General features: G+C 50.6%; 1 protein-coding gene across 3 annotated transcripts in view; it reads left to right on the plus strand.

The window, feature by feature from the left end:
• Positions 1-27,532, plus strand: part of LOC140430899 (docking protein 4-like) — a 1,455,358-nt gene that overhangs the window by 884,024 nt on the left and 543,802 nt on the right. The gene's annotated exons all lie outside the window — the stretch shown is intronic.

Here is a 27,532-nt window from a genome sequence, read left to right on the forward strand (position 1 = left end):
CATCATAATTGCCCTTCCCCCAGCTATAACTCTTGCCCTGCCGGGTATACTTATCCCTTTCCATCACTAACGTAAGCGTCACAGAATTGTGGTCACTGTCCCCAAAGTGCTCACCTACATCTAAATCTAACACCTGGCCTGGTTCATTACACAGTACCAAATCCAATGTGGCCTCGCCTCTTGTTGGCCTGTCAACATATTGTGTCAGGAAACCCTCCTGCACACATTGTACAAAAAAAACGACCCATCTAATGTACTGGAACTATATCTTTTCCAGTCAATATTTGGAAAGTTAAAGTCTCCCATAATAACTACCCTGTTACTTTCGCTCTTATCCAGAATCATCTTTGCCATCCTTTCCTCTACATCCCTAGGACTATTTGGAGGCCTATAGAAAACTCCCAACAGGGTGACCTCTCCTTTCCTGTTTCTAACCTCAGCCCATACTACCTCGGAAGAAGAGTCCCCATCTAGCATCCTCTCCGCCACCGTAATACTGTTCTTGACTAGCAGCGCCACACCTCCCCCTCTTTTGCCTCCTTCTCTGAGATTACTAAAACACCTAAACCCCGGAACCTGCACCAACTATTCCTGTCCCTGCTCTATCCATGTCTCCGAAATGGCCACAACATCGAAGTCCCAGGTACCAACCCATGCTGCCAGTTCCCCTACCTTAGTTTGTATACTCCATTGAGTAGACACACTTCAAACCACCTACCTGAACACTGGCCCCCTCCTGCGAAGTCAAATCTGTGCTCCTGACCTTTATACTCTCAATCTCCCGTACCCTAAAACTACAATCCAGGTTCCCATGCCCCTGCTGCATTAGTTTAAACCCCCCCAAAGAGCACTAACAAATCTCCCCCCCCCCCCAGGTAGACATATTTTGGAAAAGAGCAAAAACAGCAGGGTTGTGGTGATGGGAGACTTCAACTTCCCCAATATTGATTGGGACTCACTTAGTGCCAGGGGCTTAGACGGGGCAGAGTTTGTAAGGAGCATCCAGGAGGGCTTCTTAAAACAATATGTGGACAGTCCAACTAGGGAAGGGGCGGTACTGGACCTGGTATTGGGGAATGAGCCCGGCCAGGTGGTAGATGTTTCAGTAGGGGAGCATTTCGGGAACAGTGACCACAATTCAGTAAGTTTTAAAGTACTGGTGGACAAGGATAAGAGTGGTCCTATGGTAAATGTGCTAAATTGGGGGAAGGCTAATTATAACAATATTAGGCGGGAACTGAAGAACCTAGATTCGGGGCAGATGTTTGAGGGCAAATCAACATCTGACATGTGGGAGGCTTTCAAGTGTCAGTTGAAAGGAATTCAGGACCGGCATGTTCCTGTGATGAAGAAGGATAAATACGGCAATTTTCGGGAACCATGGATAACGAAAAATATTGTAGGCCTCGTCAAAAAGAAAAGGAGGCATTTGTCAGGGCTAAAAGGCTGGGAACAGACGAAGCCTGTGTGGAATATAAGGAAAGTAGGAAGGAACTTAAGCAAGGAGTCAGGAGGGCTAGAAGGGGTCACGAGAAGTCATTGGCAAATAGGGTTAAGGAAAATCCCAAGGCTTTTTACACGTACATAAAAAGCAAGAGGGTAGCCATGGAAAGGGTTGGCCCACTGTAGGATAGGCAAGGGAATCTATATGTGGAGCCAGACGAAATGGGTGAGGTACTAAATGAATACTTTGCATCAGTATTCACCAAAGAGAAGGAATTGGTAGATGTTGAGTCTGGAGAAGGGTGTGTAGATAGCCTGGGTCACATTGAGATCCAAAAAGACGAGGTGTTGGGCGTCTTGAAAAATATTAAGGTAGATAAGTCCCCAGGGCCTGATGGGATCTACCCCAGAATACTGAAGGAGGCTAGAGAGGAAATTGCTGAGGCCTTGACAGAAATCTTTGGATCCTCACTGTCTTCAGGTGATGTCCCGGAGGACTGGAGAATAGCCAATATTGTTCCTCTGTTTAAGAAGGGTAGCAAGGATAATCCAGGGAACTACAGGCCGGTTAGCCTTACGTCAGTGGTAGGGAAATTACGGGAGAGAATTCTTCAAGACAGGATCTACTCCCATTTGGAAGCAAATGGACGTATTAGTGAGAGACAGCATGGTTTTGTGAAGGGGAGGTTGTGTCTCACTAACTTGATAGATTTTTTCAAGGAGGTCACAAAGATGATTGATGCAGGTAGGGCAGTGGATGTTGTCTATGTGGACTTCAGTAAGGCCTTTGACAAGGTCCCTCATGGTAGACTAGTACAAAAGGTGAAGTCACACGGGATCAGGGGTGAGCTGGCAAGGTGGATACAGAACTTACAGAACTGGCTAGGTCATAGAAGGCAGAGAGTAGCAATGGAAGGGTGCTTTTCTAATTGGAGGGCTGTGACCAGTGGTGTTCCGCAAGGATCAGTGCTGGGGCCTTTGCTGTTTGTAGTATGTATAAATGATTTGGAGGAAAATGTAACTGGTCTGATTAGTAAGTTTGCGGACGTCACAAAGGTTGGTGGAATTGTGGATAGCGATGAGGACTGTCAGAGGATACAGCAGGATTTAGATTGTTTGGAGACTTGGGCGGAGAGATGGCAGATGGAGTTTAATCCGGACAAATGTGAGGTAATGCATTTTGGAAGGTCTAATGCAGGTAGGGAATATACAGTGAATGGTGGAACCCTCAAGAGTATTGAAAGTCAGAGAGATCTAGGTGTACAGGTCCACAGGTCACTGAAAGGGGCAACACAGGTGGAGAAGGTAGTCAAGAAGGCATACGGCATGCTTGCCTTCATTGGCCGGGGCATTGAGTTTAAGAATTGGCAAGTCATGTTGCAGCTGTATAGAACCTTAGTTAGGCCACACTTGGAGTATAGTGTTCAATTCTGGTCGCCACACTACCAGAAGGATGTGGAGGCTTTAGAGAGGGTGCAGAAGAGATTTACCAGAATGTTGCCTGGTATGGAGGGCATTAGCAATGAGGAGCGGTTGAATAAACTTGTTTTTTTCTCACTGGAACGACGGAGGTTGAGGGGCGACCTGATAGAGATCTACAAAATTATGAGGGGCATAGACAGAGTGGATAGTCAGAGGCTTTTCCCCAGGGTAGAGGGGTAAATTACTAGGGGGCATAGGTTTAAGGTAAGAGGGGCAAGGTTTAGAGTAGATGTACGAGGCAAGTTTTTTACACAGAGGGTAGTGGGTGCCTGGAACTCGCTACCGGAGGAGGTGGTGGAAGCAGGGACGATAGTGACATTTAAGGGGCATCTTGACAAATACATGAATAGGATGGGAATAGAGGAGTACGGACCCAGGAAGTGTAGAAGATTGTAGTTTAGTCGGGCAGCATGGTCGGCACGGGCTTGGAGGGCCCAAGGGCCTGTTCCTGTGCTGTACATTTCTTTGTTTGTTCTTTGTTCTTTGTGTAAAAGCAATGGTTGTTGCCCTATATTGACTGGGACTCACTTCGTGCTAGGGGCTTGGACAGGGCAGAGTTTGTAAGGAGCATTCAGGAGGGCTTCTTGAAACAGTATATAGATATTCCAACGAGGGGAATGGCTGTACTGGATCTGGTATTGGGGAATGAGCCCGGCCAGGTGGTCGAAGTTTCAGTCGGGGAGCATTTCTTGAACAAAGAACAATTCAGGAACAGGCCCTTCGGCCCTCCAAGCCTGCGCCGACCATGGTACCTGCCTAAACTAAAACCATATGCACTTACAGAGTCCGTACCCTTCCATTCCCATCCTATTCATATATTTGTCTAGATGTCCCTTAAATGCCACTATCATACCTGCTCCCAACGCCTCCCCAGGCAGTGCATTCCATATATTTACGACTCTCTGTGTAAGAAACTTGCATCACACATGTGTTTTATACTTTTCCCCATGCACTTTAAAGCTCTGCCCTGCCCCTCGTACTTGATATTCTTACTCTTGGAAAGAGCATCTGACTATCCACTCTGTCCATGCCAATCATAATCCTGTAGACATCTATCGGGTCGCATTTCAACCTCCAGTGAGAACAGACTGAGTTTGTCTAATCTCTCCTCATAGCTAATGCCCTATGAAGAAAATGTAACTGGTCTGATTAGTAAGTCTGCAGAAGACACAAAGGTTGGAGGAATTGCGGATAGCGATGAGGACTGTCAGAGGATACAGCAGGATTTAGATTGTTTGGAGACTTGGGCGGAGAGATGGCAGATGGAGTTTAATCCGGACAAATGTGAGGTAATGCATTTTGGATGGTCTAATACAAGTAGGAAATAGACAGTAAATGGCAGAACCCTTAAGAGTGTTGCTAGGCAGAGGGATTTGGGTGTACAGGTCCACAGGTCATTGAAAGGGGCAACACAGGTGGAGAAGGTAGTCAAGAAGGCATACAGCATGCTTGCCTTTATTGGCCAGGGCATTGAGTATAAAAATTGGCAAGTCTTGCTGCAGCTGTATAGAACCTTAGTGAGGCCACACTTGGAATATACTGTTCATTTCTGGTCACCACACTACCAGAAGGATTTAGAGAGGGTGCAGAAGAGACTTACCAGGATGTTGCCTGGTATGGAGGGCATTGGCTATGAGGAGCGGTTGGATAAACTCAGTTTGTTCTCACTGGAACGACGAAGGTTGAGGGGTAATCCGATAGAAGTCTACAAAATTATGAGGGGCATAGACAGAGTGGATAGTCGGAAGGTTTTTCCAAGGGTGGAAGAGTCAATTACTAGGGGACACAGGTTTAAGGTGCGAGGGGCAAAGTTTAGAGGAGATGTGCGAGGGAAGTTTTTTGATACAGAGGCTGCCTGGAACTCGCTGCCGGAGGAGGAGGTGGAAGCAGGGACGATAGTGACGTTTAAGTGAATGAAATGAAAATCGCTTATTGTCACGAGTAGGCTTCAATGAAGTTACTGTGAAAAGCCCCTAGTCGCCACATTCCGGCGCCAGTTCGGGGGGGGGGGGGGTGCTGGTACGGGAATTGAACCGTGCTGCTGGCCTGCCTTGGTCTGCTTTAAAAGCCAGCAATTTAGCTAAACCAGCCCCAGTTGGCATCTTGACAAATACATGAATTGGGTGGGAATAGAGGGATACGAGCCCCAGATGTGTAGAAGGGTTGAGGTTAGATGGGCAGCATGGTCGGTGCAGGCTTAGAGGGCTGAAGGGCCTGTTCCTGTGCTGCGCTGTTCTTTGATTTTTGTTAGTTCAGGAAAAGGTGGGACCTATCAGAGATGAAGAAAATAACTTGTGTGTAGATTCAGAGGCTGTGAGAAGGGTTTTAAATGGATATTTTGTCTTCCGTGTTTACAAAGGAAATGGATGATGCATATATTGTAGTCTAAGAGGAACACTGTGAGATACTGGATGGGAAAATCGTAAAGAGAGAGAGGGGCAACACGGTTAGCACTGTTGCCTCAAGGCCCTGAAGACCCGGGTTTGATCCCGGCCCCAGGTCACTGTCCTTGTGGAGTTTGCACATTCTCCTCGTGCCGGCGTGCATCTCACCCTCATAAACTCTAAGATGTGCAGGGTAGGTGGATTGGCCATGCTAAATTGCCCCTTTATTGAAAAAAAAAGAATTGGTATTCTAAAAAATCATAGAGAGGGAGTACTCGAAGGATTGGAATCCTCGAAAATTGATAAGTCACCAGAGCCATTTGGATTGTTTCCGAGGTTACTGAAGGAGGTCAGGGAGGAGACAGCAGATGCTCTGAGACTGATTTTCCAATCCTCACTAGATACAGGGGAGGTACCGGAGGACTGGAGAAATGCAAAAGTGGTTCCATTGTTTATACAGGGATTGAAGGAAATGCCAAACAATTATCGGCCAGTTAGTCTTACATTAGTGGTGGGCAAGTTAGTAGAATCAATCCTGAGCGAGGATTAACTGTCACTGATTTGTTATGCTCTAGGTGTAGCATAAGCGGCTTCCTTGTGGTTCACTTGACAAAGGAAGGTTCAGACGTGGAGATAACTTCAACACGTTTATTAAACTATTTACACTTCTATTACTCGGGTTTGACACTACTGCTAATCCTATTATAGCTACCCAGACTGACTAACCAGCTGCTGCAATCCACGTGGTGGGTGTAATATTGAATCAACCCTGATTCTGTACTCACTGACTGTCTCCACTGGAAAGAGGCAGATCATGTGTGTGGTGTCCTTTATATATGGGTTGGTGTAATGCCCCCCTGTGGTCATGTCACCTCCGTGCGTATCGTGAATGTCCATTGGTCGTGTCCTATCTAACTGATCTATTGGTTGAGTGTGTGTGTGTGATGTCTCTGGTGCTCCCTCTGGTATCTAGCTAGCCTACATGTATTTACATTAACCCCTTGTGTATTTACAGTGATGCACATCACCACATCCCCCCTTTTTTATATGTTACATATTTTCTGTACACTTTAAGAAAATTGAACAAAAAACAGGTAGATAAGTTAAGGTGTATACAAGTCATGGGAACAGTGATTAAACAATAAGTCCAAATCATTCGTGTGAGTCCAAAAACCATCAATCATCATGGTCAAATGTCTCTCTTGGTTATGAACGCCATCAACGTCCCTGTGCCACAGGAACCAGGAAGTGGTCAAATCACTTTGCTGTCTGATTTGGAGTCCCTTTCTTTTTAGATGTTTGTGATGGTGCTGTCGGATGGCATCTTGTAGCTGATAAGGTGTTGACGTTGAAGAGGTACCATCAACAGTATCATTCGAAGTCATGGATGTGCCATATTTTGAAGTTGGATAAGACTGTACATACTGGTTCTGGCCACATGCTGTGCTGGAAGGGTGATCCTGCTGAGAACCGTTGAAGCTTGTCGAATTGGAAACTGAATTGCTGCTCGCATAAATACCTGGTGATGGTGTGAAACTAGAACCTTGCATCTGAGAGGAATATGCCGCCTGGCCAGGCTGGGGTGCAGCAAATCCTGGGCTGTAGCTAAGGCATCCAGTCTGTAGTGCAGATTGCACTTGCGGTAGTCCTTCGGTCTTGATTCCATCAGTGGGCAATCCGTAGTGCTGGCCTGTTTGAGAATATGCTGCATAGACTGCTGGCTGCTGCATGCCTGAATACTGAGTTTGTCCAGCATGAACTGTCATTGGCTGCACTGCTGGTGTGGAAAAAATGTGTGCATATAGCTGTGGTGAATATTGGTGTATTCCTCTTGGATTGTAGCCGCTGCTTGTTATTACTGACCCAGTGTAATTGTTAAGTGGTCCATCTCCTGTCGTTGTGGCATCTGCTGTCACCCTGAGCGTGCCATCACTGAGGTTGTTGCACTCCCTGTCTGGAATAAAGTCCGGCTTACGTGAATCAGAGTCGGCGTTTGGTTGCTTCCCATCTGGAGTCTGGTCTGTTTTAACTGAGTCAGTGTTGGTTTGTTGATGCTCCCCGTCCGGAGTCTTAGCAGGTTCACTGGAGTCAGCTGAGATTTCTTGAAGCTGCACGTCTGGAGTCGGAACATGCAGGAATGCATTGACTTGTGGAGAGGTTCGAGTGAATGAGGGTGGAAGTATCATGGTGTCACCGGAGTCACCAGCGGTCTCACAGTGATCGTCGAGTGCCTCTGTACACACTAGCTGAGGTCTGTCACTTTTCACATCTTGCATGGGAAGTGGGATGCTGTCGTCACTCGTCTCACATGCTGTGGGTAGAGCCTCAGTAGCTGCTTGTTGTTCACTTGGGTTGGGTAAATTGTCAGATGTGGTGTTGGGCATTCTGACACACAGACCTACTGACCACTAGGTGTCGTGCTCGTGCTTTTTATGTGGTTGGTGTCCTTGTGTGTGATTGGTTGTGGTGTTGTGTGCTCTGATTTGTCTGTTGGTGTGTCCATCATGATGTGTGTGTTTGAATATCATGACATCCCCCCCTTTTTACAAAGATATGTGCCTACGTGGTAATAAATATGATCGCGTCGTGAGTGCATCTAAGAGTGTGTGTGTGTTGTGTACAGCATGTGCATATGACGTAACTATTTACATGGGGCGATGTCGGGTGCGTCACATGAACAAGGTTGTACCATAACAGAACATGAATGCGAACGAGAAAAAAACTTGAACAGTAGTCCAGTCAGACGATATCTGGAACGATAAACAACAGGTTATCATATAAAATTGGGTAACTTGTTAGACATATGAACGGTGTTATAAGTCCAGTCTAATGGGCTTGCGACGAGTTCGGGTTGACCGCCTCAAGGGTGGGTCAAGAACCACCGGCTGATGTGCAAGCATGGCCATGGGTGGTGATGGAGAGGGCGTGATCTGCAGCAGCTCCACAAAGTCATCCTCGGAAGCCTGTTGAGGATCTGGCGTGTGTGTACTGTGTGGCTGCGAGTGTGGAAGTCGGCGAAGGGCGCGCCTATTGCGGCGACGCACTGAACCATCCGGCATGCGAACCAGGAACGAGCGGGGAGCCACATGTCGGAGGACTTCGGCCGGTGCTGACCAGCCACCATACGGTTGATGGACGCGTACTTTGTCCCCGGAGGACAGGGGGGGCAGGTCCGTCGCTCGTGTGTCGTACTGACTTTTCTGGCGATCACGCTGCATTTGCATGTTCCGAATGGTCTGTTGTTGGTGCCAGGATGGACGGTACCGCCGTCCTGAGGGAGCGACCCATTAGTAGCTGCGCTGGCGAGAGACCCGTGGATAGCGGGGCCGATCGATAGGCCAGCAAGGCGAGGTTAAAGTCCGATCCGGCAGCAGCCGCCTTGCACAGGAGCCGCTTGGCAATGTGGACGCCCTTTTCAGCCTTCCCGTTCGACTGTGGATGTAGAGGGCTGGATGTCACATGAGTGAAACCATATGCTGCGGCAAAGGACGACCATTCACGGCTGGCGAAGCAGGGTCCATTGTCTGACATGACAGTCCTTGGAATGCCATGGCGAGCAAATGTTTCCTTGCAGGCCCCAATGACTGCGGACGACGTCAGATCATGGAGAGGCATGACTTCCGGGTAGTTTGAGAAGTAGTCTATAATAACGATGTGATCTCTGCCGAGCGCGTGAAATAGGTCAACACCCACCTTCGCCCAGGGGGATGTCACCAACTCGTGTGGTAGAAGTGTCTCCGGAGGTTGCGCCGGCTGAAACCTCTGACAGGTTGTGCAATTGAGCACCATGTTGGCTATGCCTTCATTAATACCCGGCCAATATACCGCCTCTCGGGCCCTTCGTCTGCATTTTTCGACGCCCAAGTGGCCTTCGTGTAGTTGATTAAGAATCATCTGGCGCATGCTGTGCGGAATAACAATCCTGTCTAATTTCATAAGGACCCCGTCTATGTTGGTAAGGTCATCTCGCACATTATAAAACTGGGGGCACTGCCCTTTGAGCCACCCTTCCGTCATGTGGCGCATCACTCGCTGCAGAAGGGGGTCAGTCGCCGTCTCTGCGCGTATGTGGGCCAGACTTGGATCATCAGCTGGCAGATTTGCTGCTGTCAGAGTCACGTGTGCCTCAATTTGACGCACGAACCCCCTCCGCATCTGGTGGTGTGCTCACTGCTCGGGAGAGCGTGTCCGCCACGATGAGATCCTTCCCCGGAGTGTAGATCAGTTCGAAATCATACCTCCTGAGTTTAAGTAAGATGCGCTGGAGGCGAGGGGTCATGTCGTTCAGGTCTTTGTTAATGATGTTGACCAGGGGGCGGTGGTCAGTTTCAACCGTAAATCATGGCAGGCCATACACATAGTCGTGGATCTTGTCCAGTCCAGTTAACAAGCCCAGGCATTCTTTTTCTATTTGCGCGTAGCGCTGTTCGGTAGGGGTCATGGCTCGTGAAGCATATGCAACCGGGGCCCATGACGACGTGCTGTCTTTTTGCAGGAGTACCGCTCCAATACCAGATTGGCTGGCGTCTGTTGAGATCTTTGTAGGGCGAGTCGTGTCAAAGAACGCCAACACTGGTGCCGTGACCAGTTTGTGCTTGAGCTCCTCCCATTCCAGCTGGTGCGATTGCTGCCAGTGGAATTCTGTTGATTTTTTTACGAGATGGTGCATATTCGTTGTATGAGAAGCCAGGTTGGGAATGAACTTCCCAAGGAAGTTGACCATGCCCAGGAATCTTAGGACAGCCTTCTTGTCAGCCGGCCGTGGCATGGCTGTGATGGCGCTAACTTTGTCTGCATCGGGACAGACCCTTGATCGTGAGATGTGGTCCCCGAGGAATTTCAGCTCAGTCTGGCCGAAGGCACACTTGGCGGTTGAGACGCAGGCCATTTTGTCGTATGCGGGTGAAGACACGTCGTAGACGATGCATGTGTTCCTGCGGAGTGGTGGACCAAATGATGATATCGTCCACATATACACGTACCCCTTCGATGCCTTCCATCATCTGCTCCATAATGCGGTGGAAAACTTCAGATGCTGAAATGATGCCGAATGGCATCCGGTTGTAGCAGAATCTGCCAAAAGGGGTGTTGAACGTGCATAGCCTTCGGCTGGCCGGGTCCAATTGGATCTGCCGAAATCCTTTGGACGCATCCAATTTGGTAAATATTTTGGCTTGTGCCATCTCGCTGGTGAGGTCCTCTCGTTTCGGGATGGGATAGTGTTCCCGCATGATGTTGTTATTCAGATCTTTAGGATCTATACATATGCGGAGCTCGCCAGAGGGCTTCTTTACACAGACCATGGAGCTGACCCATGGCGTGGGCTCCGTGACCCTGGATAGGACCCCTTGGTCCTGAAGATCCTGCAGTTGCAACTTGAGGCGGTCTTTGAGTGGCGCAGGAACCCTGCGAGGTGCGTGAACGACAGGGATGGCGTCCGGTTTGAGTCGAATCTTGCACGTGTATGGCAATGTCCCCATGCCTTCAAAAACCTCCTGGTTGTGAGCAAGGAGGGAATAGAGATTTGCGTGGAACTCAGCATCCGGGAAGTCGGATATCTCATCTGGAGAGAGAGACATAATGCGCTGTACCAGGTGAAGGACCTTACACGCCTGTGCGCCCAGTAACGAGTCTTTTGATGAGCCGACAACTTCGAAGGGGAGTGTGGCCGTGTGCATCTTGTGAGTTATCTGTAGCTGGCAAGATCCTATGGACGGGATGACGTTCCCGTTATAATCAACCATCTTGAGCCGGGATGGCGTGATGGGTGGTTTGACCTTCATGGCCTGGAATGCAGAATGTGCAATCAGGTTGGTGGATGCGCCGGTGTCCAGACGGAAGGTGACGCGCGATCGGTTGACCGTCAGGGTGGCACACCACTCATCGGCTGGATTGATGGCATTGACCTTGTTGACATCGATGACGGAAATGCGGAAGGCATCCTGGTCATCTGCATCACTTAACTGGAAGTCTTGATGCGTGGGCTGGACGGTCCTGACTTGTCTGCGAGATTGTCGGGGATGTGCAGGATCCATGGGTTGAGCCGAACGACAGTGGGCAGCATAGTGGCCCATCTTGCCACATCTGAGGCACTGTCGGTTTTTAGCAGGACATTGCCCTTTTAAGTGTACAGCTCCACAATTGCCGCACGTCATGACGTCACGGCGTTCGTTGCGCCACTGCGCATGCGCAGTGCGATCTTGCGGTGGGCGCGCCTGCGCAGTGCGTCCCTCGATGTGGCCGTTATTTTTGGCGCGCACCAGCGCGGGAGACCGCGAAAAGCGCGGGAAGCGGCCGCTGTCGTCCGGGCCGTGGGTCGGGAAGTAATCGACGGCCTGGATGCGTTTGGCGTCGTGGGCAGCCTGGCTTGCCGATTCGACGGCTGGGGACCCCCTCCGTGCCAACTCGGACGCCTGAAATCGGGCAAAACGGCAGGTTGCATTCTCGTGGAGGACACAGGCTTCCACAGCAGACGCTAAGGTGAGGCTTTTTATTTTAAGAAGCTGCTGGCGTAGGCCACTGGAGGCAACGCCAAAAACAATCTGGTCCCTGATCATGGACTCTGTGGTGCTGCCGTAACCGCAGGACTGCGCTAGAATTCGGAGGTGCGTCAAAAAGGGTTGAAAAAGCTCCTCCTTACCTTGCAGGCGTTGCTGAAAGAGGTATCTTTCAAAACTTTCATTCACTTCAACCTTAAAGTGCTGGTCCAGTTTGAGGATGACCGTGTCATGTTTGGATTGGTTTTCGCCTTCTTCGAACACCAGTGAGTTGAAGACGTCGAGGGCGTGCTGACCTGCGTAGAAGAGGAGCATTGCAATCTTTGTTTCATCCGAGGCACTCTGTTTTTCGTTGGCTCGGATGTACAGGTCAAATCGCTGCCTGAAGAGCTTCCAATTGGTACCAAGGTTCCCCGCGACTTGCAACAGCTGCGGTTTGTCGGTGCGGTCCATGTCCAGAATGGCAGGTTAGTTGGCAGGTATCGATCCACTCCTGTACCATGTGGTGTTGGGCGTTCTGACACACAGATGAGCCAACACGGTTGTATATGGTACAACGCTATTTTATTTAAATTTTCTATGTACAGTTTTGTCTTGATACTCTGCACGTGGGGATTCCCTGTTTGTGATCTTGTAACAGGTCTTGTCCGTGTCTTTGTCCCCAGACCTACTGACCACTAGGTGTCGTGCTCGTGCTTTTTATGTGGTTGGTGTCCTTGTGTGTGATTGGTTGTGGTGTTGTGTGCTCTGATTTGTCTGTTGGTGTGTCCATCATGATGTGTGTGTTTGAATATCATGACATCCCCCCCTTTTTACAAAGATATGTGCCTACGTGGTAATAAATATGATCGCGTCGTGAGTGCATCTAAGAGTGTGTGTGTGTTGTGTACAGCATGTGCATATGACGTAACTATTTACATGGGGCGATGTCGGGTGCGTCACATGAACAAGGTTGTACCATAACAGAACATGAATGCGAACGAGAAAAAAACTTGAACAGTAGTCCAGTCAGACGATATCTGGAACGATAAACAATCTTTTTATGTGGTTGGTGTCCTTGTGTGTGATTGGTTGTGGTGTTGTGTGCTCTGATTTGTCTGTTGGTGTGACCAGAATGATGTGTGTGTTTGAATATCATGACATCAGAGTCTTCATCTGATGGTGCAAACAATGTGGGTGGACTGTCATTGTCTTGCTGTTGTCCTGCATTTGGGCTTGGACTGTCATCGTCGCTTTGTTCTTCACTGTAGCATGATAGACCACAGGTCGTCCTGTTGCGCACTGGAGTGTGGTAGACTGTCATAGTCTTCTTGCTGTTTACTTGAGCATGGCAGACTTGCATTGTCTGCCGCTAGTTGGTCAGAGGAGGTTGCTAGACCCTCATGGTCTTGTTCCTGCAAGGACTGTGCGTCGGAGTCTTGCATTGCTTCTATCGTGGAGTCTGTCCACGAGCTCACTGCGGAGGCTTGAGACACTGGAGTCATGTCTTGTGTGTGCGCAAGGACTGCGCTCTGGAGTCTTGCATTTCTTCTATCGTGGAGTCTGTCCACGAGCTCGCTGTGGAGGCTTGTGTGGAGTCTTGCGTGTCTTCTTTCGTAGAGTCAGGAACCATGAGCTGTGCGTGGACCACGATCTGTGTGGCAGCAGGTCGCTCTCTGTGGGCTTGTACCGCTCTCTGTCTCTTCAGGCCGCAGAATAATTCTGCACTCACGAGTCGGGATGTCGTAGATGCTGGGCTGAAGATCCTCAAATGCGGAGAATGAATCCGCGTCTGCGTCGGATTCAGTACGGGGTCGCCATTTCTAATGAAAAAACCTTTGTCCGAGTCGTTGTCTTCTAGGACCATATCATCACTGTTTGCGTCGGAGGCTGGCATTGGGCTCGCGAGTTCCAGAGAAAATGTAAAGGTCGGTTGCGAAGTATTCAAGGTCGGAATCATCGGTTTTGGTGTAGGTAACTGCTTGTTGCAGGGTTCTTCGGAGGTTAATTTCATTTCCTGGTTCAATTTGAGGCATTGTGCTGTCATTCCAGGTGAAAGAAGGGTGTTTTACGGCTTTAAAATATTTTTCTTTGATTTGGGACGTTTCCCCTTTAAATGGGCATGGTCCGGGGCCTCTGACATCATGACGCATGTGACGTACTGCGTAGGAAGCGATTGCGCAGATCGCTGTTCCTTAACTTTGGGCCTTTCCCGCAAATCGCGCATGCGCAAACGGACCTTCCCGTTCTGTGCGTTTCTCACGCAACTGCGCATGTGCAGGATTTAGAAAGGTGGCTGCCGACTTCCGGTTGTGGCTATGCGGAGCTAAATCGCACATTCGGCAGCTTCTGCAAAAAACGGACTTTTGGGCTCTTTTCAGGGCCCCCAAAGGAACTTTTTCGACGTTTCCCGCGGTGGGAAGGAGAGTACAATAGTTCCCCGACAGTATGTGGCTTTTACCAGGAGCGGGGCGACTAAAAAGGTGGTGGTGGAAGAAGGTGCGAGGGAAGAAGAACAAAATGGCGGCGGGTGGAGACCAGGCAGCGTGGATGCAGTGGGCGCAGGAGCAAAGGAGCGTATCCAGCGCTGCTTCAGGGAGATTAAAGTGGTCCTGCTTGAGCCGATGAAGGCTTCTATTGATAAGCTGCTGGAGACACAGATGGCCCAGAGGGTGGCGATCCGCGAGGCATGGCAAAAGATCTCCGACAATGAGGACGAGATCTTAGGCCTGGCGGTAAAAGTAACATATCAACCGCAATCCCCAAACGCCCATCCCGACCCTCAACGAGGCGCTCCACAAGAAATGACAGGAGCGGTTCGAGGAGATGGAGAATCGGTCGAGGCGGAAGAATTTGCGGATTCTGGGTCTCCCGGAGGGGCTGGAGGGGCCGGACATGGGGGCCTATGTGGTCACCATGTTGAACTCGCTGATGGGAGCGGGGTCCTTCCAGGGGCCCCTGGAGCTGGAAGGGGCCCATAGAGTGCTGGCGAGGAGGCCCTGGCGGGCGGTGCTGGTGCGGTTTCATCGGTTCGCCGATCGGGAGTGTGTGCTCAGGTGGGCCAAGAAGGAGAGGAGCAGCAGGTGGGAGAACGCGGAGGTTCGAATATACCAGGACTGGAGTGCGGAGGTGGCGAAGAGGAGGGCCGGGTGCAATCGAGCGAAGGCGGTGCTGCACAGGAAGGGGGTGAAGTTTGGCATGTTGCAGCCGCGCGACTGTGGGTCACCTACAAGGACCGGCACCATTGTTTTGAGTCTCTGGAGGAGGCGTGGGCTTTCGTTCAGGCCGAGAAGTTGGACACAGATTGAGGGTCGGGATGGGCGTTTGGGGATTGCGGTGGATATGTTACTTTTTGAGGGGAGGTCCTTTGCTTTTGTTTTTCTTTTTCCTTTCCGGTTCAGTGAGGGTGGTCAGGACGGGTTGGGCACTGTTTTGGTTGGGTTGGTCGGGGGCGGCTCTTGGAGGAGGGTAAGCAAATGGAACAGGGGTGGATGGCCGGCACTGAGGTGAGACCCCGCGGGGGGAGGGGGAGGTCCGAGTCAGGGGTGAGGGGACTGGGCCTGTAAAAGGAGCTGCGTCAGAGGTGGCGGGGCTGGGTAGGTGGAAAGTGCGGGTTATTTCCCGCGCTGAAAACTGGAGGGGGCGGGGCGGGGAAGCGAGGGTTGTTTCCCGCGCTCGGGATGGAAGGGGGAGGTGGAGAGCCTGCGGATGGGGAATGGAAGAGAAGGGTGTGTCACACAATGGGAGGAGTCGAAGCAGAGGCGGGAGTGGCCGGGGTCAGCAGGAGTCAGCTGACTTGCGGAAGTGCAATGGGGGGAGTAAAGCAGCTAGGATGGGTCTTAGCCGGGTTGGGGGGGGGGGGGGGGAAATCAAGTTGCTGCTGCTATGGTCAAGGGGGAACTGGAGCGAGTGGGGGGGGGGGCCGAGACGGGGGTATGCCGCTGTGGGGAACGGGCCGGGTGTGGGGTGCGGGCGCGTGGCTGGCCGAGGAGGGGTCATGGCTAGTCGGCGGGGGAGGGAGGCAGGTAGCCCCCTGATCTGGCTGATAACCTGGAATGTAAGGGGACTGAATGGGCCGGTTAAGCGGGCCCGCGTGTTCGGGCACCTGAAGGGGCTGAAGGCGGATGTGGTTATGCTCCAGGAGACACACCTGAAGGTGGCAGACCAGGTAAGATTGAGGAAAGGGTGGGTAGGTCAGGTGTTTCACTCGGGGCTAGATGCCAAAAATCGAGGGGTGGCGATCTTGGTGCGAAAGAAGGTGTCATTCGAGGCATCGAGCATTGTGGCAGATAATGGCGGCAGGTACGTAATGGTAAGTGGTAAGTTGCAGGGAGAGAGGGTGGTACTGGTCAGTGTGTATGCTCCGAACTGGGACGATGCGGGTTTTATGCGGCACATGTTGGGTCGGATCCCAGACTTGGAAGTGGGGGGCCTGATAATGGGGGGAGACTTTAACACGGTGTTGGATCCGGCACTGGATCGCTCCAGGTCTAGGACGGGTAGGAAGCCAGCGGCGGCTAAAGTGCTGAGGGGGTTTAGAACATAGAACATAGAAAAATACAGCACAGAACAGGCCCTTCGGCCCACGATGTTGTGCCGAACCTTTGTCCTAGATTAATCATAGATTATCATAGAATTTACAGTGCAGAAGGAGGCCATTCGGCCCATCGAGTCTGCACCGGCTCTTGGAAAGAGCACCCTACCCAAGGTCAACACCTCCACCCAACACTAAGGGCAATTTTGGACACTAAGGGCAATTTATCATGGCCAATCCACCTAACCTGCACATTTTTGGACTGTGGGAGGAAACCGGAGCACTCGGAGGAAACCCACGCACACACGGGGAGGATGTGCAGACTCCGCACAGACAGTGACCCAAGCCGGAATCGAACCTGGGACCCTGGAGCTGTGAAGCAATTGTGCTATCCACAATGCTACCGTGCTGCCCTTAAGAACAAATTAATCTACACTATATCATTCTACCGTAATCCATGTACCTATCCAATAGCTGCTTGAAGGTCCCTAATGTTTCCGACTCAACTACTTCCACAGGCAGTGCATTCCATGCCCCCACTACTCTCTGGGTAAAGAACCTACCTCTGATATCCCCCCTATATCTTCCACCATTCACCTTAAATTTATGTCCCCTTGTAATGGTTTGTTCCACCCGGGAAAAAAGTCTCTGACTGTCTACTCTATCTATTCCCCTGATCATCTTATAAACCTCTATCAAGTCGCCCCTCATCCTTCTCCGTTCTAATGAGAAAAGGCCTCGCACCCTCAACCTTTCCTCGTAAGACCTACTCTCCATTCCAGGCAACATCCTGGTAAATCTCCTTTGCATCTTTTCCAAAGCTTCCACATTCTTCCTAAAATGAGGCGACCAGAACTGTACACAGTACTCCAAATGTGGCCTTACCAAAGTTTTGTACAGCTGCATCATCACCTCGCGGCTCTTAAATTCAATCCCTCTGTTGATGAACGCTAGCAAACCATAGGCCTTCTTCACAGCTCTATCCACTTGAGTGGCAACTTTCAAAGATGTATGAATATAGACCCCAAGATCTCTCTGCTCCTCCACATTGCCAAGAACTCTACCGTTAACCCTGTATTCTGCATTCATATTTGTCCTTCCAAAATGGACAACCTCACACTTTTCAGGGTTAAACTCCATCTGCCACTTCTCAGCCCAGCTCTGCATCCTATCTATGTCTCTTTGAAGCCGACAACTCCACCAATCTTCGTATCATCTGCAAATTTACTGACCCACCCTTCAACTCCCTCATCCAAGTCATTAATGAAAATCACAAACAGCAGAGGACCCAGAACTGATCCCTGTGGTACGCCACTGGTAACTGGGATCCAGGCTGAATATTTGCCATCCACCACCACTCTCTGACTTCTATCGGTTAGCCAGTTCGTTATCCAACTGGCCAAATTTCCCACTATCCCATGCCTCCTTACTTTCTGCATAAGCCTACCATGGGGAACCTTATCAAATGCCTTACTAAAATCCATGTACACTACATCCACTGCTTTACCTTCATCCACATGCTTGGTCACCTCCTCAAAGAATTCAGTTAGACTTGTAAGGCAAGACCTACCCCTCACAAATCCGTGCTGACTATCCCTAATCAAGCAGTGTCTTTCCAGATGCTCAGAAATCCTATCCTTCAGTACCCTTTCCATTACTTTGCCTACCACCAAAGAAAGACTAACTGGCCTGTAATTCCCAGGGTTATCCCTAGTCCCTTTTTTGAACAGGGGCACGACATTCGCCACTCTCCAATCCCCTGGTACCACCCCTGTTGACAGTGAGGACGAAAAGATCATTGCCAACGGCTCTGCAATTTCATCTCTTGCTTCCCATAGAGTCCTTGGGTATATCCTGTCAGGCCCGGGGGACTTGTCTATCCTCAAGTTTTTCAAAATGTCCAACACATCTTCCTTCCTAACAAGTATATCCTCGAGCTTACACACTGTTTCACACTGTCCTCTCCAACAATATGGCCCCTCTCATTTGTAAATACAGAAGAAAAGTAAATACAGAAGAAAACTCGTTCAAGACCTCTCCTATCTCTTCAGGCTCAATACACAATCTCCCGCTACTGTCCTTGATCGGACCTACCCTCGCTCTAGTCATTCTCATATTTCTCACATATGTGTAAAAGGCCTTGGGGTTTTCCTTGATCCTACCCGCCAAAGATTGTTTATGCCCTCTCTTAACTCTCCTAATCCCTTTCTTCAGTTCCCTCCTGGCTATCTTGTATCCCTCCAGTGCCCTGGCTGAACCTTGTTTCCTCAGCCTTACATAAGTCTCCTTTTTCCTCTTAGCAAGACATTCAACCTCTCTTGTCAACCATTGTTCCCTCACTCGACCATCTCTTCCCTGCCTGACAGGGACATACATATCAAGGACACGTAGTACCTTATGGACCAGATGGGAGGGGTGCAACTTCTTTGCAAGGCCGGGGGCTAGGGAATTTTCATTCTTCTCACATGTCCATTAGGCTTATTCCCGGATCGACTTTTTTATTTTGAGCAGGGCGCTGATAGAGAGAGTAGAGGATACCGAGTACTCGGCGATAGTCATTTTGCATCACGCCCCGCATTGGGTGGACTTAGAGCTGGGGGAGGAGAGGGACCAGCGCCCGTGGTGGCGCTTGGAGGTGGGGCTGTTGGTGGACGAGGAGGTGAGTGAGCGGGTCCGAGAAAGCATAGAGAGGTACCTGGAGGTCAACGATAACGGGGAGGTCCGAGTGGGGATGGTATGGGAGGCGCTGAAGGCGGTGGTTAGGGGAGAGTTGATCTCCATTAGGGCCCATAAGGAGAGGAGGGAGCAGAGGGAGAGGCTGGTGGGGGAGATGGTGAGGGTAGACAGGAGTTATGCAGAGGTGCCCGAGGAAGGACTGTTGAGGAAGAGGTGCAGCCTCCAGGCCGAATTCGACCTGGTGACCACCAGGAAGGTGGAGGTGCAGTGGAGGAAGGCCCAGGGGACGATTTACGAGTATTGGGAAAAGGCAAGCCGGATGCTGGCGCATCAGCTTCGGAAGCGGGATGCCGCTAGGGAGATCGGGGGAGTTAAGGACAGGGGAGGGAGTGTGGTGCGGGGTGGGGTTGGCATCAATGGGGTCTTCAGGGACTTCTTTGAGGAATTGTATCGGTCCGAGCCCCCACTGGAGGAGGGAGGGATGGGCCGCTTTCTGGACCAACTGAGGTTTCCGAAGGTGGAGGAGGGACTGGTGGCGGGATTGGGGGCCCCGATTGGGCTGGAGGAGCTGACCAAAGGGATAGGGAGCATGCAGGCGGGTAAGGCACAGGGGCCGGACAGTTTCCCGGTCGAATTCTGTCAAAAATATATGGACCTGCTGGGCCCGTTGCTAGTTAGGACCTTCAATGAGGCAAGGGAGGGGGGGCCTTTGCCCCCGACGATGTCCCGGGCACTGATCTCCTTGATCCTGAAGCGGGACAAGGATCCCCTGCAGTGTGGGTCTTACAGGCCGATTTCGCTGCTAAACGTAGATGCCAAGGTGCTGGCGAAGGGCTTAGCCACTAGGATCGAGGATTGTGTGCCGCAGGTCATCCACGAAGACCAGACGGGGTTCGTGAAGGGGAGGCAGTTGAACGCGAATGTGCGGAGGCTTCTGAACGTTATCATGATGCAGGCGAGGGAGGGGGAGGCGGAGATAGTGGTGGCGATGGACGCTGAGAAAGCCTTCGATAGGGTAGAGTGGGGGTACCTGTGGGAGGTGCTGAAGAGGTTTGGGTTTGGGGAGAGGTTTGTCAGGTGGGTTAGGCTGTTGTATGAGGTCCCAATGGCCAATGTGGCCCACGAACAGGAGGAGGTCTGAGTACCTTCAGTTGCACCGAGGGACGAGGCAGGGGTGTCCCCTGTCCCCCCTGCTCTTTGCACTGGCGATTGAACCCCTGGCTATGGACTGAAGGAGTCGAGGAACTGGAGGGGGTTGGTGCGGGGTGGGGAGGATCATAGGGTTGTCGCTCTATGCGGATGACTTGCTGCTATATGTGGCGGACCCGGTGGGGGGAATGCCGGAGGTAATGAGGATCCTCAGGGAAGTCGGGGATTTCTCGGGGTATAAGCTCAACATGGGGAAGAGCGAGCTGTTCGTGGTTCACCCAGGGGACCAGGAGAGGGGGATTGGCGAGCTCCCACTAAAAAGGGCGGAGAGGAGCTTCAGGTATTTGGGGGTCCAGGTGGCCAGGAGCTGAGCCCTGCATAGGCTTAATTTCACAAGGCTGGTGGGGCAAATGGAGGAGGAGTTCAAGAGGTGGGACGCGTTGCCGCTGTCCCTGGCGGGTAGGGTTGCCGCTGTCCCTGGCGGGTAGGGTGCAGTCAGTCAAAATGACGGTGCTCCCAAGGTTTTTGTTCCTGTTCCAGTGCCTCCTTGTGTTTATCCCGAAGGCCTTTTTTTGGTGGGTCAACAGGAGTATAATGGGGTTTGTGTGGGCACGAAGGACTCTGAGGGTGAGATGGGTGTTACTGGAGCGGAGTAGAGATAGGGGGGGGCCGGCGCTGCCCAACCTCTGTGGGTACTACTGGGCCGCCAATGCGACGATGGTGCGCAAGTGGGTGATGGAGGGGGAGGGGGCTGCATGGAAGAGGCTGGAGACGGCGTCCTGTGTGGGTACGAGTCTGTGGACGCTGGCAACGGCGCCGCTGCCGTTCCCTCCAAGGAGGTATACCACGAGCCCGGTGGTGGCGGCTGCCCTCAAAATCTGGGGGCAGTGGAGGCGGCACAGGGGCAAAGTTGGGGCCTCGGTGTGGACCCCAATACGGGGGAACCACCGGTTCGTCCCAGGGAGAACAGGTGGAGGGTTTTCGGGGTGGCACAGGGCAGGAATACAAAGGTTGGGCGATCTGTTTGTGGACGGGAAGTTCGCGAGCCTGGATGAGCTGGAGGAGAAGTACGGGCTCCCCCCGGGGAACACCTTCAGGTACTTACAGGTAATGGAGTTTGCCAGGCAGCAGGTGGTGGAATTCCCGCGGCTACTGCCACACACAGTACAGGACAGGGTGCTCTCGGGGGGGGGGGGGGGGGGAGATCTCGGAAACTTACCAGGTGATGCAGGAGGAGGAGGAGGCCTCGGTGGTGGAGGTGAAAGGTAAGTGGGAGGAGGAGTTGGGAGAGGAGATCGAGGAAGGGGCGTGGGCAGATGCCCTAGGGAGGGTGAACTCTTCCTCTTCGTGTGCGAGGCTCAGCCTCATACAGTTTAAGGTGCTGCACAGGGCACACATGACCGGGACAAGGATGAGCCGGTTCTTTGAGGGCGAGGGCAGGTGCGTTAGGTGCTTGGGGAGTCCAGCAAATCACACCCATATGTTCTGGGCGTGCCCAGCGCTGGAGGAATTTTGGAAGGGCGTAGCGAGGACGGTGTCGGGAGTGGTAGGATCCAGGGTCAAACCGGGCTGGGTGCTCGCAATATTTGGGGTGGCAGCGGAGCCGGGAGTGCAGGAGGCGAAAGAGGCCGGTATTCTGGCCTTTGCGTCCCTGGTAGCCCGGTGAAGGATTCTTCTTCAGTGGAAGGATGCGAGGCCCCCAAGCGTGGAATCCTGGATCAACGATATGGCGGGGTTCATTAAATTGGAGAGGGTGAAATTCGCCTTGAGAGGGTCGGTGGGGGGGGGGGGATGGGAGTTTACTTTATTTTTGTTTTTGTTATTTACACTGTGGGGTCTGAGGGGGTGCATATATTTGTTGTGTTAAGTCGGGGTGTTAACGCTAATTTATTATTTATGTACAGGGGGGAGTGGGGTATGGAGGGTTGCTTTTTTTGACTGTGTTTAGTACGTAACCCTGTTGGGTTCCTTTTTCATTTTGTTATTGATATTTTATGAAAACCTTAATAAAAATTATTTTAAAAAAAAGAAAGCTGGCCACCAATCAAAATTGTTCTCTGCTTCGGGATCTCGGCCTCGTAGTGAGTACTGGCGCTTCTCTTACCTTTTCTTGCTGGTTGGAGTGTGGTTTCCTCACAGTATTTGCCGAATTTGTCCAGGACTGCCTGGAAATCGCTCCTGTTTTGCCCTTTGGAGAACTTGAATTTTTAAAAGATTTCTTCTGCTCTGGCACCTGTGAGCAGAAGCTGTCTTTTCAGCATCGGCCACATCTTGTAGGTCGGCTGCTACCAGGAAGATTTCAAACTTTTGCCGGAATGCCCGCCAGTTTTTGCGGAGATTGCCGTGGCACTGGAGCCGCTGCGGAACCGGGATCTAGAACATCTTGCCTGGGTATCGTTGCTGGTTGTCACTGTACGCTGAGATATGGCGATATAGATTGAAACAGTTCACTGCTGGTACCAAGATTTGTTAGGTTCTAGATGTAACATAAGCGGCTTCCTTGTCGTGCACTTGACAAAAGAAGGTTCAGACGTGGAGATAACTTCAACACGTTTATTAAACTATTTACACTTCTATTGCTCGGGTTCGACACTACTGCTAATCCTACTATAGCTACCCAGACTGACTAACCAGCTGCTGCAATCCACATGGTGGGAGTGATATTGAATCAACCCTGTGTCTGTACTCACTGACTGTCTCCACTGGAAAGAGGCAGATCATGTGTGTGGTGTCCTTTATATATGGGTTGGGAAATGCCCTCCTGTGGTCGTGTCACCTCCGTGCGTATCGTGAATGTCCATTGGTCGTGTCCTATCTAACTGATCTATTGGTTGAGTGTGTGTGTGTGATGTCTCTGGTGCTCGCTCTAGTGTCTAGCTAGCCTACATACATTTACATTAATCCCTTGTGTATTTACAATGATGCACATCACCACAGTCACATAGAAAGGCATGGACTAGTCAGGTATAGTCAGCATGGATTTGTTAAAGTAAAGTCTTGCCTCACAAATTTGATTGAAATCTTTGAAAAGTGACAAGAAAAGTTTATGAAGGTAGTGCAGAGGATGTTATGTGCATGGATTTTAGCAAGGTATTTGACAAAATCCCAGATAGAATCAAAGAATCTCTACAGTGCAGAAAGAGGCCGTTCGGCCCATTGAGTCTGCACCAACCCTCTCCCCATTCTCCCCGTGTCTGCGTGGGTTTCCTCCGACGTTCCGGTTTCCTCCTACAGTCCAAAGATGTGCGGGTTAGAACAAAAGAACAAAGAAAATTACAGCACAGGAACAGGCCCTTCGGCCCTCCCAGCCTGCACCGATTCAGATCCTTTATCTAAACCTGTCACCTATTTTCCAAGGATCTACTTCCCTCTGTTCCCCGCCCGTTCATATATCTGTCTAGATGCATCTTAAATGACGCTACCGTGCCCGCCTTTACCACCTCCGCTGGCAAAGCGTTCCAGGCACCCACCACCCTCTGCGTAAAAAACTTTCCACGCACATCTCCCTTAAACTTTCCCTCTCTCACCTTGAAATCGTGACCCCTTGTAATTGACACCCCCACTCTTGGAAAAGCTTGATGCTATCCACCCTGTCCATACCTCTCATAATTTTGTAGACCTCATTCAGGTCCCCCCTCAACCTCCGTCTTTCCAACGAAAACAATCCTAATCTACTCAACCTTTCTTCATAGCTAGCACCCTCCATACCAGGCAACATCCTGATGAACCTCCTCTGCACCCTCTCTAAAGCATCCACATCCTTCTGGTGATGTGGCGACCAGAACTGCACGCAGTATTCCAAATGTGGCCGAACCAAAGTCCTATACAACTGTAACATGACCTGCCGACTCTTGTACTCAATACCCCGTCTGATGAAGGCAAGCATGCTGTATGCCTTCTTGACCACTCTATCGACCTGCGTTACCACCTTCAGCGTACAATGGACCTGAACTCCCAGATCTCTCTGTACATCAATTTTCCCCAGGACTCTTCCATTGACCGTATAGTCCGCTCTTGAATTAGATCTTCCAAAATACATCACCTCGCATTTTCCTGGATTGAACTCCATCTGCCATTTCTCTGCCCAACTCTCCAATCTATCTATATTTTGCTGTATTCTCTGACAGTCCTCCTCGCTATCTGCAACTCCACCAATCTTAGTATCATCTGCAAACTTGCTAATCAGACCACCTATACCTTCATCCAGATCATTTATGTATATCATAAACAACAGTGGTCCGAGCACGGATCCCTGTGGAACACCACTAGTCACCTTTCTCCATTTTGAGAAACTCCCTTCCACCACTACCCTCTGTCTCCTGTTGCCCAGCCAGTTCTTTATCTATCTAGCTAGTACAGCCTGAACCCCATGCGACTTCACTTTTTCCATCAGCCTGCCATGGGAAACTTTGTCAAACACCTTACTGAAGTCCATGTATATGACATCTACAGCCCTTCCCTCATCAATTAACTTTGTCACTTCCTCAAAGAATTCTATTAGGTGTGTAAGACATGACCTTCCCTGCACAAAACCATGCTGCCTATCACTGATGTCTATTTTCTTCCAAATGTGAATAGATCCTATCCCTCAGTATCTTCTCCAACAGTTTGCCTACCACTGATGTCAAGCTCACAGGTCTATAATTCCCTGAATTATCCCTGCTACCCTTCTTAAACAAAGGGACAACAATTCTCCAGTCCTCCGGGACTTGACCCGTGCTCAAGGATGCTGCAAAGATATCTGTTAAGGCCCCAGCTATTTCGTCCCTCGCTTCCCTCAGTAATCTGGGATAGATCCCATCCGGACCTGGGGACTTGTCCACCTTAATACCTTTTAGAATACCCAAAACTTCCCCCTTCCTTATGCCAACTTGACCTAGAGTATTTAAACATCCTTCCCTAACCTCAACATCCGTCATGTCCTTCTCCTTGGTGAATACCGATGCAAAGTACTCATTAAGAATCTCCCCATTTTCTCTGACTCCACGCATAAATTCCCTCTTTTGTCTTTGAGTGGGCCAATCCTTTCTCTAGTTACCCTCTTGCTCCTTATATACGAATAAAAGGCTTTGGGCTTTTCCTTATCCCTGTCAGCCAAAGATATTTCATGACCCCTTTTAGACCTCTTTATTGCGCCTTTGAGATTTGTCCTACTTTCCCGAAATTCCTCCAAAGCTTCATCAGTTTTAAGTCGCCTAGATCTTATGTATGCTTCCTTTTTCATTTTAGCTAGTCTCACAATTCCACCCGTCATCCATGGTTCCCTAATCTTGCAATTTCTATCACTCATTTTCACAGGGACATGTCTGTCCTGCACTCTAATCAACCTTTCCTTAAAAGACCCCCACATTTAAATGTGGATTTACCCTTACACAGCTGCTCCCAATCCACATTCCCTAGCTCCTGCCGAATTTTGATATACTTCGCCTTTCCCCAATTTAGCACTCTTCCTTTAGGACCACTCTCGTCTTTGTCCATGAGTATTCTAAAATTTACGGAATTGTGATCGCTATTCCCAAAGTAATCACCGTTAGGTGGACTGGCCATGCTAAATTGCCCTTAATGTCCAAAAAAAAGGTTAAGTGGGGGTTACTGGGTTACAGAAATAGGGTAGATATGTGGGCTTGAGTGGGGTGCTCTTTACAAGAGCCGGTGCAGTCTCGATGGGCCGAATGGCCTCCTTCTGCACTGTAAATTCTATGATTCTATGAACCCTCCAACAGAGCACCCTACCTAGGCTCAATGCCCACCCGAACCCTGTAACTCCACCTAACCTAACTTTGAACACTAGGGGGAAATTTGGCATGGCCAAATTCACCTAACCTGCACATCTTTCAACTGTGGGAGGAAACCGGAGCACCCGCAGGAAACCCACGCAGACAGGGGGAGAATATGCTGACTCCGCAGACAGTGACCCGAGGCCGGAATCGAACCTGGGACCCTGGAGCTGTGAGGCAGCAGTGCTAACCACTGTGCCAACATGAAGGGAAGTGACAGGATAAAATGATTTCCCTTGGTGGAGAACATAGAACATACAGTGCAGAAGGAGGCCATTCGGCCCATCGAGTCTACACTGACCCACTTAAGCCCTCACTTCCACCCTATCGCCGTAACCCAATAACCCCGCCTAATCTTTTTGGTCACTAAGGGAAATTTATCATGTCCAATCCACCTAACCTGCACGTCTTTGGACTGTGGGAGGAAACCAGAGCACCCGGAGGAAACCCACGTAGACACGGGGAGAACATGCAGACTCCGCACAGACAATGACACAGTGGGGAATCGAACCTGGCACCCTGGCGCTGTGAAGCCACTGTGCTAATCACTTGTGCTACCGTGTTTCCCAACTCTCGACCAGGGGACATAGATTCGAGATAAGTGGCAGAAGTACATGAGGAGGAATTTTTTTACGCAGAGGATAGTGGGAGCCCGAGTTGATGGTGAAAGCAGATACCTAAACTCTTTCATCTGGATCTGCACCTTAAGTGCTCAAAGCTACAAGGCCAAGGACCAGGTGCAGGTAGGTGGGATTAGAAAGGGCACCTGGGTGCCCTCAGACTGGTGTTGACAAGATGCGCTGAATGGCCTACTTGTATGCTCTAACTTTGCTTTGCTATGGTTCTATGATCACCAATTCATCCACTATCTCCACAGTTTGGGATGTAGATCAACTTACAGTCACATTCATTTTTCCAATACTTCTTTACGAAGCCTAATTTCTTTCAATTCCTCATTCTTGCTGATCCAGTGAGCTGTTTAGAATCTTCCTCCATGATGACACGCACAAAGAGCAGGATTCTCCGTCCAGCGATGCCAGAATAGTGAAATATGATCAGATGGAGAAATCGGCGTCTGCTGAAAATCGAGATTGGCGCTGGGTGGTGAACGGAATGTCGTGCTCCGGTGCCTCGACAGAGGCGTGAATGAATTCCAGGCCGCATGTCGGCATGGGCATGCAAATTGTATAGTAAAGGCCGTTAGCATATCTGTAACAGGCCTGACCCGGCGCTTTCCGGGCCTCCCGTGATGCTCCGCCACCACCAAGAGGAATTATCCATGGCGGGGGTCACGGATGGTATTTACAATCGGGAAGAAGGCGCAATGGGTGCCCAACATCACTATAGTGTGCTGCCACTTGTGCTGGGGGGGGGGGGGGGTTGTCTGTCAGGGCTGGGGTGAGTAGTGGGAGGCGGCCAGGAGGTGGGCCCTGAGGTTGGGTGGCCAGGCACGAACAACCATTTCTGGAGCCTGCAAGGCAACCATCTGGCTGTGCCCGCCGCATTGTTGCCCACTGTGAATTTAGAACATGGGTCGTATGGGTGCCCTCCCCCTCGCTCCCCAGACCACCCCCCCGCAAGGTACCCTCTGGCCTCAGCTGACCCATCAGC

This window comes from Scyliorhinus torazame, chromosome 10 (assembly GCF_047496885.1).
Source record: "Scyliorhinus torazame isolate Kashiwa2021f chromosome 10, sScyTor2.1, whole genome shotgun sequence".
NCBI lineage: Eukaryota > Metazoa > Chordata > Chondrichthyes > Carcharhiniformes > Scyliorhinidae > Scyliorhinus > Scyliorhinus torazame.